Raw genomic sequence first — 16,103 nt, forward strand, 5'->3', positions numbered from 1 at the left:
CTGCCATCTCTCTTTTATGTTATGCATGGAGAGGTTATCAGGTGGCCACGAATCAGTTTCCACGGAGGACCCGCTAGCTGTTTCAAGTCAGGAAACGGGATGGACCACTGCTCTATGCATCAAATGGTGACGTCTCTGTACTGGCCTCACTATGGACTGGACTCTCACGTTATTAACCGTATCCACTCGGCATTCGTTGCACCGATCAACCGGGGGCTTGGGGTTACAGTGTACGGCAAAACAGTGACATCAGCACTTTTAAAAGTCACCTCGCTGTAATGAACATCAATATTGAGCCTTCCGCGATCCCCATGTTGTGAAGCTGCCGAGAAAGACAAGGTCCTCATCAATCGTCTCTTCAATTACGGATTTTGGCGACTTGCACTCGTCTGTAATGTCATCTTCCTCCACATGCGAGACATTTCTTAACATTTGCAGGACAATCATGTTTTGGTTATGATGGTGAGCTGCCACATTTTCCACTTATTGACTCTTTTCTCTGCTGTTCTGTAAAATGTGTGGCCTGTTAGCAAAATGATGCTTGATTTTACCTGGCCCTCTATCAACAGACTTTTCATCATATATCTAAGCCAGACCTGGGCATTGTACGGCCCGCGGGCCGCATCCGGCCCTTTGCGCATCCCTGTCCGGCCCGCGTGAGGCCAATCATAAATTACAAAATACATTTCAAAAAGTATCTATGTCGAGTGTGCAATACAACGGTGCTGCTTTTGTTTTGAAAAGTGTTATTTGTATTACTTCCGTGTGGACGTATGCGCGTGTGCAATTGTGAGTGAATTGAACGGCGCAATTACAAATTACAAAATAAAGTTTAAAAAACATCTATGTCGTGCGCGCAATACAATTGTGCTGCTTTTATTTTGAAATGTGTTATTTATGCCGTATGTCCGGGGGGAACCTGTGAGTGAAGGTGCATAGAGACAAGTGATGAGACGCTAAAAAAAGAAAAGTTGATGAGGAATGGCGTGTTTCCAACAAGACATGGACTGCCAAGTATTTCTTTACATAAATTAATGGTAAAGCCGTGTGCTTAATGTGTGGTACACAGGTTGCTGTGTTTGAATATCATTTTAATCGCCACTACACGAAGAAACACGAGGGAAAATACCGGAATGTGTCTGATGAAGCGCGCGCAAGGGAGGCTGATGCGTTGATGGTAAAACTGCAAACCCAACAAGGACTTTGTGCCATATTTCACACCCCCAGAGATGCAGCCGTCAGGACAAGTTTCGTCATTTCTCACAAAAGCGCCAGAAAAAGTAAGGCGTTTTCTGACGGAGAGTTTATTAAGGAGTGCTTATTGGACTTTGTTGCGCTGATAATGCCCGGAGACATGGACTGTTTTTCGCTAACTTTGGATGAGAGCTCTGATGCAGTCAATTAAAGAGACAACCACAGGTAATGACTTGTTCACAGAGGTAAATGGGTGTTGGGACAAGCTGGCAGGTGTGACAATCCAATCCACTTTATTTATATAGCACATTTAAACAACAAAATGTTTCCAAAGTGCTGCACAATAATATTAAAAACAATATTCAAATATTATCCTTAGCTCCACCAATGACTGAATAAAAAGAAAAAACAATTACATATAAAACCAATATAAAAAACAATATAAAATAAATATGATTAAAAACTATTTTTAACAACAGGTGGTTGTCCAAATCTGATGGGGAAAAATGTTGGATAATGCAGGATAAAGTGACCATCAAAAGCAATCTGCTTTTGTATAAAGTTAAGTTAGGTTAAATTAAATTATTATTATTATTATCATCATTATTATTTATCTTACGGTATATCAAAAATAATATTGAGCAAAATTTAATTGAAATATTGTCGTGTGGCCCTCCAGCAGTGCTCGGGTTGCTTATGCGGCCCCCGGTGAAAATTAATTGCCCACCCCTGATCTAAGCTCTAGTGCAGGGGTCTCAAACTCAATTTACCTGGGGGCCACTGGATGCAGAGTCTGGGTGAGGCTGGGCGGCAAGAAAAGATTACTTTAAAAATATATTTTTAAATGTCTTTATTTTTATTTTCAACACAAAATAAAATCAAAATATAAATTAACAAAATGAGAATTAAGTAAATAAATCAGTCATAAGTAATAACAATAATAATTCGATTTCTCCAGTCAGCAACTATGTATACACATACTTACTATGTGAGAAGTAACAATAAATAAATCCGTGAACTTGAACATGGCTCCTCTTGCCTACTTCTTGCTGCTAGACACCTGGCAGCGCTTCCTCTCGCATAGCTGAGCTACATTTGGCTGGAGAGAGGAAGCAGTTGAGACCCTCAGTATGGTTTGAAGATGATCATCAGTAAGTCTGGACCTGTACTTGGACTTATTGAAGTTCAAGGTGGAGAAGGTAGTTCAAGGTAGATTCCTTCAGCTCCGCACACAACGCTGTCAAGCGGCATTCATATAAAACTTGCGGGCCGCATTAACATTAAACTTTCATATTAATGTGGGGGCCGCAAAATAACGTCTCGCGGGACGCAATTGGCCCGCGGGCCGTGTGTCTGAGACACCTGGTCCAAAGCATTGTCAGCATGTCTGCGATGTGGACATGATTTTTATATATATTGCAGATGAACCTGCACGGACAGCCATCTTCAAATTGTGTAAATATTAAGAGGACAGTGGCAGCTTTTAAAAAGAGAAAGTCCAAATACAGCAACAGTGCCAAGCAAGTGTAACGTCATGCTTGCTTCAGCCTCTTTGTCAGGACATCGAGAGACAGAAGTAGAGTCTCTAAACACAAGTCCATTCTATAATAACACCAGAAGAAGATGCTAGATTTATTGCTGGTTGTTTTTATTTAAAAACAAGTCATTAAAAGACTGTAAACACTTGAAAAAATATCAACAAAGTACCTTATACAAAAAGCAGCAACAATTGAAAATACAGCAAACGATAAAAATAGTCTTCCCAACGTGTCCTGGGTCTTCCCCTTGGCCTCCTGCTGGTCGGACATGCCCCAAACACCTCCCTAGGGAGGCGTTCAGGTGGCATCCTGAGCAGATGCCCGAACCACCTCATCTGGCTCCTCTCGATGTGGAGGAGCAGCGGCTTTACTCTGAGCTCAGCCCGGATGACAGAGCTTCTCACCCTATCTCTAAGGGAGAGACCCGCCACCCGGCGGAGGAAACTCATTTCGGTATGATATCGCCATAGCAAATTATGCAAATTACTCGATGACGTCATTGTGATCACACCTGTAACCACACCCTCACCGCCACAGGTATTTTGGCAGTTAAGGAGAAACCCTGCTACCTATCTTCAGCCGTGCAGATACTGTGCCACACGCTTATGCTTCTGCTGAGGGTGCCCTCCACCACACATCTGTCATAAATCCTAAGGATGGAGCTCCCTAATCCAGCAAGTCACAGCTTCCTAAGGAAGCAGATGGTCGTGTGATGAGTGATGAGCCAAGAAGACCCCAACGAGGAATCGTCAAACAAAAAGCTGTATTTGTTTCAGCGAGCCTCAGACTAGAACCTGCAGCTTCCAGGAGAAAAAGTATGGACCTAATCACTTTTCTGCTGTCTTCTCGGACCACTTTCCTTAAATACCTTTTACACAAAGACCCCCACTCGTCGTAACTCTAGCCTTGAAGCCGATCAGTCTGGACAAAGCCCTGTTTGTTGCTTGGCCAGCCTATTTCCTGTGATCGGTTTGAGTCGGGTGACCTCCAACCCCTAATCTCTACTCCTACCGGTGGGGGCTCCTACCAGATGTCGTTATTGTGTTTACACTTCCTCCCAAAATCCAACTGCTGCTATCCCTTAAGTTCCTCAGTGTCCTGGAGGCAAAAGCCCCCACTCTCTGGAGAGTTTGTGTTGGACATGTGCACTTTTGACCTTAGTAGAATAATCCTCTAAAGGATTCTTTGACCAAATACAAATACATGCTACCTCACAATCATATAAGAAAATTGTATACGGCCTAATTTACCACAGTACCTAAAACTGGAGACCTCTTCCACATCTGCTGCTCCAATGTGCAGGGGGAAGGAGGGCCTGAACTTCCTGAAGTCCACCACCGTCTCCTTGGTCTTTGTAATGCAATTGATGCAAAGGTTGTTGCTTTTGCACCAATCCACCAGATGTTCTACTTCTTCTTGTACACTTCCTCCATAAACGTCACAGTATTGGACGGCGTGGCTCAGATGGTAGAGCGGCCGTTCCAGCAACGGTTCAGGTCGTTTTGGTTTGTGAAACCCTTTAAGGTACCTGTTATAAAGGCCTATATAAATAAACTTTGATTGATGATTGATTGGACTTGAGGGTTACAGGTTTGATTCCAGCTTCCGCCATCCCAATCACAGCCTTTGAATACTTGGGAAAGACACTTCAACCACCTTGCTCCCAGTGCCACTCACACTGGTGTATCAATGTGAATGTGACTGGTAGCTATGCTTCCGTCTACCCCAGGGCAGCTGTGACTACAAATGTAGCTTATCACCATCATTGTGATGGGTTCTCAGTCCTCGTGGACGAGCTTTGAGTGTTGTGAAAAATGCTACAGTTGGGCAGAAGGCAGGGTACACGGTGGACAAGTCGCCACCTATCATCGTTATTATTATTATTATGACAGCTGGGGTGTTTATCAGTCCAATCAGTAGTGTTTCTGACCTTTTTTTGAGAATGGCGGCGAGAATGTGTTTTTTTCGGAATAAATTATTTTGTATCTACTGCAAGGTAAGGCAGAAATGCTAAAGAAAATGACACAGTTTAAAGTGAACACAGATCATGTGTTAAAATGTAGGAGCATCCTACTGTAGAGAGGAAGGCTTGCATATAGAAGTAGACTGCATAATTTGTGAGTGTTAAATTCAAGAATCCAGACACAGAGACCATTTTATTTGTTTTAAGTAAATAATTTTTTTTTTGTGGAGCTTTTAATGTAAAAGCCATCCTGCTGATGTGGGTTGCAAGTGAATCCGAATCCGATTGTCCGAAGCTTAAGCAGGCAACAAAAGTAGTTTAGTACAACAAATTTATTTACCCATTATCAGAAGTGCAGGTTGAATTGAGTTGGTCGTGCAGACAAACCACAAGTTACTCCGGAGCAAACAAGACACACACAAGCCAAAATCACCCCCGAGTTCCGGTCTTCTGCCATTTTTTATATGTCTGTTGTGCGTCATCGTTCCTTATCGAGTGCGTCAGTGTCTTGTTTTGCTTTTCCTATCTGTTCCATAACAACTCGAATCCTTTAGACAGTCAACACATTCTATAGACAGGTTGGCACGACTTAATATTCACTTTTGTCCCACAACTGGTCCATTCAATGGCACAAAAATACAAGAGTATTGAAAATGAGCGGACATTCTTAAAAGACAAGAAATATAGGTCAAAAGGTCAGAAATTCTACTACATACCCGCCTTCCAGGGTCTTAAGACCCTGGACCAAAACAATTTGTGATATAGACCACTAACTTAAATCTCTACCGCAGATAGAGGCAAAAACCTCAATGTTTTTATACGAGGCAAAAATTCCGTCTATGACCCTCCTTCAGAGCGATCGCTGTTACCAGCCTGCAGTAAAACCATCTCACAGAACACAATTAGTGGCCTACCCTTTGATTTAGTAAAGGAATAACAAATACTTTGATCATGAACATCATTGAACATAAATAGATGAATGTATATAGACTTATGACTGTAAGACATTTGCAAAAATATTTTTCCCGGCATTTGCAATGGATGTAGTTACCAATATTGTTAATTACCAATTAATTTTGAACACACAACTGAATTTCGTATGAGTCCATGTTCGATTAGTGCTCGTATAGATGGCTCGGTGGTGCCTCAGGCTGATGGCCTGCCGACACCTCGTTGGGCTTTCGGCTGCCCTGGTGAAGAAAGAGATCCACTCAAACAGTCTGTCTCTGTCTCTTCTTGGGGTGTGGTTCAGTCCATTGGGCAGACTGTGCAATGGCATGTGCGTGCTGGCCGAAATTGGGGAAAACTCAGGTAGAGTTGGAGCTGTGGGGGCTTTGGGGAAGGCTGGGGCAGAGTATGGGGCGTGGGGCTTTCGTCCAGGCCCTCGGCTTGCTTCAGGCCTCCTCGCTGCTTCGGCACTCCCGACACTTCTTTCCACAGCTGCTGGAGTCCCGGTGGACCCATTGGCTGGCAACCTTAGTTGTTCTCGTCATCGCTGGCAAGGTGTTGTCTCTCCTCTCGGTTCCTTCCAGTCAGGTATCGGGTGTTGGTCCTGGATTGGCTTTGACCGTGCCCCTCTTAGCGAGTGCAAGGGAATCTGGAGTGGCTGCTTTCATCCTCAAATCTGCACAGAGGAACTGGCACACAAATTCTACATTTTGCCAACTTACCATTTTGGTCTCATGGTCTTTCCACCTTCCTAGGAAGCTGCTGGTCCTGAGAAGTGCTGATCTTGTGACTGAAGAAGATTAACCTGTTTTCTTAAAATAGGTGCCGTTGTTTGACCTAATCTTTTTGGGGAAACCATGTCGGGATATTAGATCATTCACAAAACATTTAATTACTGAATTGGCACCCTCCTTTGAGGTTGGGGTTGCTTTCGCCAACCACTGCAATTGTCAATCTAAATCATTACGTTCCTTTATCCTTGTACCGGATTGATCATATCGATTAAATAAAACCTCAACACGCTCAAACTTGACCCAATCCAAACTCACCTCCCCCCTCTGTCCCTCTCACAGGGACAGTGTTAGTCGTAGTAATAGTAATAGTAATAGTAGTATTAGTAGTTTCAGAAACATCCAAGAAAAAGAAAAGGCAGCTGATAGTCAAGTGCAGCAAGAACAGAGGCGGAGGACAGGTCATGTTTGAGGTCACTGTTCGCTTTTGCAATAGTACTTTGATATTTTACAACACCTAGTGAATTATTGTGGCCTCAATAATTCACTAAATAGTTGTATTTAATTTAGTCTATCTATGATGGGACAATGCACAGAAACATTAAGTTCAGAAACAGATATGTTCTGTACCAGATTATATCTAAATAGCTACTTTCCATCTGTAGTCCCTGGCTACCTAAATTAAGGGGATCCACAAATCAAGCAATAAAATTATGACACTAATTAATCATAATAAATATATACATTCAGAGTAATCAATAATTAATCAAAAATAATCATACTGTAGCATGTAATCAATTATAAGAAAAGTCACCAAATGCCCCTTCATGCACACATACTTACCATACAATACAACCACACCTTATTTACATCATCCCACAAAGACAATACATGCTCTTGTTCACATCTGTCATCATTCGTAAAAACAACCAAGATTTTAACAGCCATACCTCACAATTTACAACAAAAATGCTCTCAAAGATAAATATAATACTCATTAAATTGATGTGTCAACATAATGCCCCTCTTAGTGACCGTGTGAGCAGCCTTGATTGCTCCAAAGCCACTTTTTAATTTCAAATTTTCTATTCCTTTTGTTATAACGTGGAGAAGGCTAATTGGTCTGTACATGTTCTGGTCTTCTTTATTTCCTGCTTTATGGATTTAATCATAGTAGCAGTTTCTCGACGTGGTAGTGAAAGTGTTTTCCGTTATTGATTTATTTATCAATCGTTGTTATACGAGCAATAATACAATCCTTATATGTTTTTAGGAAGATAGTGTCCAACCCATTTATATATCTCTAGATCGTGAGTCTGATAATGCAGCGAAGATTTTGTTTAACTTTGTTTCATTTGTTAATTCTAAAAATAGTCCATCCTGAATTAATGACAATTATTTGCACTGATTTTGATGGACTCTTTATTCAGGGTTTGTACAGACTGGATGAAATGTTCATTAAAATTATTACTTATGTCCAGACTGTCTGCGATAGTAGCGCCATTGATATTTAATGTTATAGTGTTGTTTCTTGTTTGCTCTCTTTCCGTAAGTTTGTATCTGGTTTTCCATAACTCTCTATTGTTCCCTTTTGCAGCTTTGATTAATTCTAAATGAACGTCAGCTTTAGACTTCCGCATAAACATTGTAACTTTTGTTCCTCCAAACTTTTAAATCATACGATCTGTATTTAGACCTGTTATAATTGCTCTTATGAGAGCTGAGTCCTCATGTCTTCATTGGAATCCAAATTGTTTTATTAATCCAATGGTATTTTTATTCCACACTCTTCTTTCTGGTTTTGTATACGTGTATTTACAGATGTTCTCTTTAATTTTTGTCATCCAATTGTAATTCTAGTAGGGCTGCTTATCATTTGTATCATATAGAAGCCGTTTATAATATCCTTAAATTTCTTTCTACGTGTTTTATTTAACCAGTCCAGATTAACGTCCTCCATGACGTTACTTCTTTCATACTATACTGTTTGAGGATGTCTGAAAATGAATCAAGAAAAATGTCTTTAGCTGTGGTCGGTCGGTATACTACAATTACCTTGAAATACATTTCTGAGGAAAATGTGATTTTAATTTCAACATACTCAAATTGATCTACTTTTAACGTTTTCCCTTTCATAAATCATAATTCCTCCCCCCTTTGTCACTCGATCTGTCTTTACTGTAATCTTGTCCCCCGGGACATTAATTAGAACGAAAGTTGTTGTGGGTTTTAATCATGTCTCTGATAGACAAGGTAATCCGGATTAGAGTCTGACAGTAACTGCTGTATTTGTTCAGTATGTTTCCTGTGGTAGAAAGTTTAATAATGCGGACACTTTTGTTACTGAATACTTTCTACTGGTTTAAATGTAACTTAGATATTGGGTTTCGCAATGTAAAGCGCTTTGAGTCACTTGAGAAAAAGCGCTATATAAATGTAATTCACTTCACTTCACTACAGACTTCTGTCTCTCTGCGACTTTGTGTGTAAGCAACTATAATTTTTTGATATGCTTAAATTTTATTTTAGCTCAGCTTTTGTATAGCTGCTAGCTCTTTGTAGCCTACAGCAGGAATGTCCAAATTGCAACCAATAGCTATGTTTTTAACAGACAACCAAAATAATTGATTTGCGTATCGGTTCAATCAGCGGCAGCTACGCCCTGTTTTATCATTTGACCTAAATTTTTTGGTTTCGTAGGCAGGACAGAGGGAACAATGTGGGTCATTAGTTGTCCATCTTATACCATTCTAATTGTTTTAAGGATAGTTCACATGAGCGGCCATACCTTGAGTCCCACCATATATAAGAGTCAAAAGGCTCCTATTATGAGTCGTCTAATTGGTGATCATACACTTTGGCGGTTTGGGTGGCAGGACACACGGACGCACCTCAGTCAGCCAGTGCTAGGACAGTTGGAGCAGTCCCCGTCTTCCACTCATTCCTGGGAGGCGTCCCCAGTAGTTGTCAGCTGATGTCGTGCTGTCAGGCAACATCAGGAAGTTCCTTCTGTGCAGTATTGAATTGTCAGGGCACAGTTCGTAAGCAGGTCATTACAAGGTGTGTGCAGGTTGACCACAAAGGAATGCTTCAAAGATTGTGTTGAACATTGTCCGTTGACACTTATGTCCAGCAGGGGTCTGTTTGTATCCTGCTGTTCGTCCTGCTGTCACACCTGTATTTTTTGTGAGCATGTTCTGGCTACACCTTGGAGCTTGTCTTGTTCAGAGAAGCTGGCAGTCCCCCGGCTGCATATCCTTTCCACCCTCGCTTGACCTAGCACAACCGTGGCTACCACCCAAGTCCGTCTGTATGGTTTTACGTTTTGTTGAGGTTTTTTCCTCCAGAATTTGGAACTGAAAACATCCTATCGTTTTCATATCCTCTCGGTTAGTTCAATTTGCATATCACGTTTTAAAATTACAGTCTTAACTATCCCATTAATTGCTAATCAAAAACCTTAATTCAAAGATTATACGTACTACTTCATGTGTATTTAAGTACCCTTTTAATTCACTTAAAGATTATCTATAAGTTAATTTAAACTATCATTTGTCTATCAGTAGGCGCGAGCAAGCTGTCATGCTTGCACTCTGACCTCCCGCTGTGCGTGATACTCTCCAAAACAAAGGAATGTTTTTATTCACGTTTCTCCTTATCTTTCAGCTAAATCTTTTAATCTTTTAACTTTTAACGTCCGTACTGTGTTTATTTTTATTGTCTGCATTTTAATTTTGCTTTTATTTTCTTTCATTTCACTTTGTTGTCTGTGAAGCACTTTGAGTCTTGTCCTTTCCTGGAAAAACGCCACACAAACAAAACTGCCCCGCCTTGCCTTGCATGTCTCCGACTGGTTATCCAACTTAGTCATAACAAACACACAAGGCCATGCTCTAAGCGCCAGCCCTAATCACACTTCTCCTCTTTTTTTTTAATTTTTTTTTTAACTTTACATATCGGCTCTTATTCTAATTATTAATGTAGGCTGTTATTTGTAATTATTATTCAACACTATTCACAGCAAACAGTTGTAAAGTTATAGTTATTCGCATTATACTCTCAAAATCTATAGCTAACTGAAAGCTGTTGAGATTTGGTTTGCCTACTTCATCTCAGTGGCCTAGTGGTTAGAGTGTCCGCCCTGAGATCGGCAGGTCGCAAGTTCAAAACCCCGGTCGAGTCACACCAAAGACTACAAAAAATTTGGGAGCCAAATCACCAAAAACGATTCCCCCACCTCCCAGGGGCAATCACGGGGGATGGGCCAAATGCAGAGGACAAATTCCACCACACCCATCCTCTTCTAGCTCAACATCCAGAAGTATGGTGTACTGCAATGTCTAAATAAAACTATAAATTACTCCAAACTAAAATGTCAGACTGCACTTTAAAGTTACTTTTATTAAATTAATTTCCAAACTAACCACCACCACAGCAGACATCTTCCTCAATCCTATCCCAATACTCCCATAAATTAGAAAGGTGTTTCACAACAGTGGTTAAGTAGTTATTTTAAGTAATAGATCTCAATATGTAGAAATTAATAAGACTAAATTTGCCCTAGTGTGTGAATGTTGTCTGTCTATCTATCTGTGTTGGCCCTTTGATGAGGTGGCGACCTGTCCAGGGTGCAAAATCAAATTGTGAAACACAAATTAAAGTTGAATCAAGTGGAAATTGACAGAGTATATGAACTACATTCTTGAGAATAGTAATTGATCATTAATATGTTGGAAGCCGCATATTGAACATATTAAAGAAAATATCCAAATCCATTGCTATTCGGTATAAAGTTAAACACATGCTGAATAAGAAATGTCTGCACATGTTATATTATTCATTTATTTTTCCATATGTAATATTGTTTTGAAGTTTGGGGAAATGTTTATAGAAGAATTATAGACCCAATACTTAAACTTAAAAGGCTCATTTCAATAATACACAAAGCATTATTATTATGATCATATCAATCCATTTTTTAAGTCATAATGTGTTAAATGTTCAGATAATTTAATTTTAAAACAATGGCAATTATGTTTCCAAGTAAAGAACAACAGCCTTCCGGTTTGTATTCTTAGCTTGTTTATATTATGAGGAGAAACTATCATTTACGGGGGATATTGATTTTTAAAATAGGTCAAGTAAAATAAAAATAAAAACACAAATATATTTCAGTTTTAGGAGTTAAATGATGTACCATCCTCAGTGATGAGCTGAACACATGTAGTTTTTTGTTATGGTTTAAAAGACCCTTGAAAAGTAAAGTTTTCTCAACATTATAAAATATAGTAACAATAACTTTCATCTTTTAACGTTGATGTTCCAGGTAATTTAATGTTCAGTAATTGTATATCATAGGCCAATATAAGCTTTGGCTTCCGCCTATTCTTTTTTTTTTTCCCGGTCATTCTTTTGTCTTTTCTTTTCTGTGTGTAAATGTGTATGATTGTTAATATGTCTAATTTACTGTTAAACTGCTCACACAAATTGGTTGATGGTTGATTATATGACCAAAATAAACCTATTTCATTTATTCATTCATTATCTATCGTACTCATAGTTTTATTCCATTTTGTTATTCTACATGCACCAATGTCACATAGAAATGTGCTTTCTTTGTTATTTATTTACATTATTATTTCTGGTTTACTTGCTGTCTGTTTACTTAAGTTCTCATATTTTGGTCTGTCTTCCTTCTGATTAGAATTTGTTTAACGCTTTTCTACGTTTTGTTTTGACAATGGCGCTGAGTGGCTCTTATCTGTACTTCTTCAGACTCTATGTTTCACAGATGCCCTTAGATGTATTAGAATATAAATGTAACTTTTATTTTATTGTGTGTTTATTCCTAAAAAAAATTAAAATGTCAATGTATGATCAATTTATCTTTATCAAATTTAAATTCAATATTTTTAATTTATTTGTTGTATAACTATTAATTCAAAGTTACAATGTGTCCTAATCTATGATGTTCGTGCGTGTGTGTTTGTCTCAACTTCCACACAGAAACTGGATGGATCAGATAAGCAACAAGGCTGTACCAAAAAAAGTATACTAGACATATAAATGAATGATGAATTAAACAATGTTTCAATGTCCCACAATCCGTATTTATTTATTGATATTTAAACGTGTAATTTTCCATATATCTATTATTTTACTGGACTTAGCAAGCACCTACTACTAGCACACTCTACAGACCGAGAATAGCTGTTCAACCACACTTAGTAATGCCAAGCTAGATGCTAACTTAGCCTTACTATGCCTCAGTAAGCAAACTTTTGCTAACCTAGCCCAATGCTATGCTAACACAATGCTAACATAGCTCAATGCTATGCTAACACAATGCCAACCTAGCTCAATGCTATCAGTGTCACTCCTCTTCGAACCAATGCCTCACGCAGCTGTCACTCACACAGCCTCGTCACACGCACACACTCTTATCTCAAAATGTCTCCCAGCTTTTTTTTTATATGCGTCACACAGTCACTCACACACAGAGAATTTACCAGCGAGCAAGAGCCTTTTTTCCCGTACTCAAAATCTCAGTGTGTAAAACAACTGTAATATCGCACAGTCACAATCACCAGTATAGTTAAAAACAAATTCAAATGACTGGAATTCGCTCGCAGCGCCCAAGAGGGGGAGCCTCCCTGCTTAGGCTGCTGCCTCCGCGATCCAACCTCTTGATAAGCGAAAGAAAATAATTATATGGATGGATCATTCACTCATGTGTTTTCTGTACATAACTTTGTCTATTTTCTCACACGCACACACATAACCGACAATTTCCCAGCTCTTGCAGATCAGCGTGGGTGCGAAAAAAGCGTGAGGGAACTCTCACAAAAGCATGAGGGAGAATTAAAACATATAAGAAACCAGGTGCTACACAAAAGTTATTAAAATATGCAGATATATATATATAAATTTAAAAACACACATTTTTATCCCACAAACCATTCCTCCCTGGTCCGGACCAATATAAACAACTAATGCACGCGTGCTTTTGTGGAATCGGCCGTCTCATAACACACACACGCAGGTCATTCTTACTCATATAACGGCGATTAACCCATTCAGCGGAGCAAACCCTGCTTTTCCTTCCTGACCAACACGGATAACAGCCTAAGGCGCTGTAGAATCACCAGGAATCACCCTTCAATTCTACAGTACATCGTGTCTGGTCAGTCCATATAGTTTCACCAAGGCTCTACCATATGGAGCCCTTACTCTATCCATCTATACTGCAGCAAATTTCCAAATTTGTGACAACTTGGCTCAGTTGATCTCCTTTACCGGAGTCACTGAACGATCACCTTATATCAGGCTTTTTACCCGGCTGCAGCTTCCACATAGACAGATACGTAGGACCTTCATAGACGTCATAAATTTGTGTGGGCCAAATGTCACACCAGTTTAGCCAACCTTGCCTTAAATTTCGCTGTGTCCAACTCCGGCTAACCATGTACTTGCAGAAAAAAGCATCCTCTGCCAACAACGACAGAGGATGAAGAGGTTAAAAGAAATTTTTCGTCTCACATCGTCTATGCTTCTACACTCCAAACCACCAAAATTCTATCAACAATCCCCATTTGTTAAAAACAAGAGATCACAAGTTTTCAACAAACACACAGACAAATGATCACATATAAATCAACTCAATCCAACCATAATTTACCCCATTCCAGGTTGTTTTTGGAGAACCTGACCAAACCTATCTTTTATCAAAAATAGATTCAGCAATTAGTCTTATCGATCCGGCTCTCTCCAGGCAGAAAATGTTTACACTTTAAGCAAAACGCTTACCTTGTTATGCGCGCGTGCAGCACACTGTCTGCCTCACTGAGAGAGCGGAGCGGCTGTCGACCTGTAGCTTCTAAACCATCCTGTTCGTGACGCCAATTTGTGTAGTGGATTGTCCGAAGCTTAAGCAGGCAACAAAAGTAGTTTAGTACAACAAATTTATTTACCCATTATCAGAAGTGCAGGTTGAATTGAGTTGGTCGTGCAGACAAACCACAAGTTACTCCGGAGCCAACAAGACACACACAAGCCAAAATCACTCCCGAGTTCCGGTCTTCTGCCATTTTTTATATGTCTGTTGTGCGTCATCGTTCCTTATCAAGTGCGTCAGTGTCTTGTTTTGCTTTTCCTATCTGTTCCATAACAACTCGAATCCTTTAGACAGTCAACACATTCTATAGACAGGTTGGCACGACTTAATATTCACTTTTGTCCCACAACTGGTCCATTCAATGGCACAAAAATACAAGAGTATTGAAAATGAGCGGACATTCTTAAAAGACAAGAAATATAGGTCAAAAGGTCAGAAATTCTACTACAGTGTCTAACAAACACAATTATTGTTTCAATTTGAAAAATGCAAATTTATTACACAATGGACACCTTGCCACAAATACAGATAACTGCAAACAATGTTGCTTTGCAAAGACAGACTAACCCAAATGATGCCCGGCACTAAAAATGAGTTGTTTTTTTTTATTGAGGAAAGCTTTTTCCATCACTGTAATAATTTTATTTCTTCCACACAAACACCTTAATCCCTGGAAAAGGTGGTCGTGGTATTGACAGTTGCGTCATGGGTACTGTGTGAACACATGATTCAGTTGGTCATTTGAGAGAGTAGTGGCTACACATGTATCCTGTCATGATGTACACAGCCAATAGACAGGATTTTTCCCACCGCATCTTCCATCTTTTTTGCTCTCACGGACCGCCAGATTTATCAGGACAGTAGGCGCCCAGTAGGCGAAAGCACCACACCCCCAATGATTTAACCAAAGTTACTCATTATCAACATTTTAATTTAGTTATGAGAGCCAAACAGATACAATGCGAACAAACATGAACAGTGATATTTGATGACGTCAACAAATTTCGATGCACTGATTGGTGCTGACGGATTTGTGTGTTTGTGCCACAAAGAGAACCGGGGCGCTTGTTGGTTTCTGAAGTGAAACCAAATATTTAGCAGTGAAATTCAAACGATAAGTCGCTTTTGCGGAAAATGTGATGTCACCTTCTGTTAGAAAATGGTGTAAACTATTTAGTGGTATTCGTAGCTCAAATCCGGCGGAATGGCGCTTATCGGTTTCTGGGCCTGAACTCTTCAAATGTTAAGTAAAAAGTTTGTATCAAGGATATCACTTGAACCAAAGATGCCATTTGGGTCATTTTAATTGTACTAATGTACTTTAGTTCGCCATGGAAAATGTGCTTTTGTAAGTTTTTAAGCAATGCCTTTATTTTTGTCACAAAAAGACAGGAAAGTGCTCCTTCCAGTAGTTTGGGGCAATACAAAGTTAGATTCAAGCATAACATTTGAACCAAATATGCCAGATGGACAGTCTTATCAAGGTGTGTTCTACATGGCAAATGTGCTGTAATGTTTGTAATGAAGACAGTAATTCAAATGAGCATGTGAATGTTTCCATGCACGTCTTTTTGATGTCATGTCATGTAATCTGAGGCCTTCAGCATTCTTCTTCTGGCTATATGGACCACCCTCACAGGAGGGAGCTGCATGAGGGAGTTTGACAGTGCACAGGTCAGCTGTCATTTAGGGAGGAGCTTCATGTCAGATTCCATTGCAATGCTATTAGTCGCTACAAATAGATATTTTGGTGCCTTCCATGAGTGTGTGAAGGGAGGGCAAAGAGCTATTTTGAGAGAGGCGGTGATAGCCCTCTTATTTATATAAGAGGGCTG

The sequence above is a fragment of the Entelurus aequoreus genome, linkage group LG05 (assembly GCF_033978785.1).
Source record: "Entelurus aequoreus isolate RoL-2023_Sb linkage group LG05, RoL_Eaeq_v1.1, whole genome shotgun sequence".
NCBI lineage: Eukaryota > Metazoa > Chordata > Actinopteri > Syngnathiformes > Syngnathidae > Entelurus > Entelurus aequoreus.